This window comes from Diachasma alloeum, unplaced genomic scaffold, assembly GCF_001412515.2.
Source record: "Diachasma alloeum isolate Michigan unplaced genomic scaffold, Dall2.0 Dall_scaffold_00177, whole genome shotgun sequence".
NCBI lineage: Eukaryota > Metazoa > Arthropoda > Insecta > Hymenoptera > Braconidae > Diachasma > Diachasma alloeum.
The window spans coordinates 1,597,447-1,598,176 of record NW_021680343.1 but is presented as its reverse complement, the minus strand read 5'-3'; the positions used below and the strand labels follow the sequence as shown (position 1 = coordinate 1,598,176).

The 730-nt window shown below is 45.1% G+C and overlaps 1 protein-coding gene across 1 annotated transcript in view; it reads left to right on the top strand.

Moving 5' to 3' along the window:
- LOC107037878 (complexin) overlaps positions 1-730 on the top strand; it is a 211,963-nt gene that overhangs the window by 1,276 nt on the left and 209,957 nt on the right. The gene's annotated exons all lie outside the window — the stretch shown is intronic.

The following is a 730-nucleotide window of genomic DNA, read 5'->3' as shown; positions in this document are numbered from 1 at the left end:
GGGTAAAGTCTTTTCCAAGAAATATCTTTCATCTGAAAATTCCATATCCGCAGGCGAGAATTCCGATATTTCATCCAATGTTAGAGAACTATTCTCGTTTGTCAATCGAACTTTGTCGGCCAAACCGACAGACTTTTCTCCCCCGTAATTCCCGTAAACAACGTTAAAAAGGTGTCAAAAGAAATGGAAGATGAAAACTTGGGGGAAAAATGTTGAGAATAACTGGGGATAAAAGTAGGCGATATGTATTAGTAAACTCATAAACTGAATTCGATCGATCAATCGTAATACCAAGTTCTCACGGCGTTGGTGCGATTCAGCCGCTGGCTGCCTCTTACCTACTACTTGATTCCTACCCCTCCCCTCCCTCCCCCCCCCACCTTGTTGGAGTAATTTTCACTGTCTCACAGTGTCTGTCGACCCACCAATTCTCGTCGTATAACCCTCGGCCATTCATCAAGAAAAGCCTGATAGCTTTTTGATCGAATTGACGGACGAGGGGAAGGGGATGGGAGGGCAACTGGTTAACTAACTTCCTAGCTGGCAGAAGATCGCGTATAGAACCTCATCCTAAGTGGCACGAACAGTAGAAAACAAGAAAGACAGATAGATATTGGTGGAAAGTTGAAGAGATGGCGCTCTCGATGGACGGTGATAGTTTTGAAATTAAGAGCGACCTCCAGTTGTCGTCAGTCTAGTTTCCTTTCTCTCACCCCTTCACCCCCTCTCC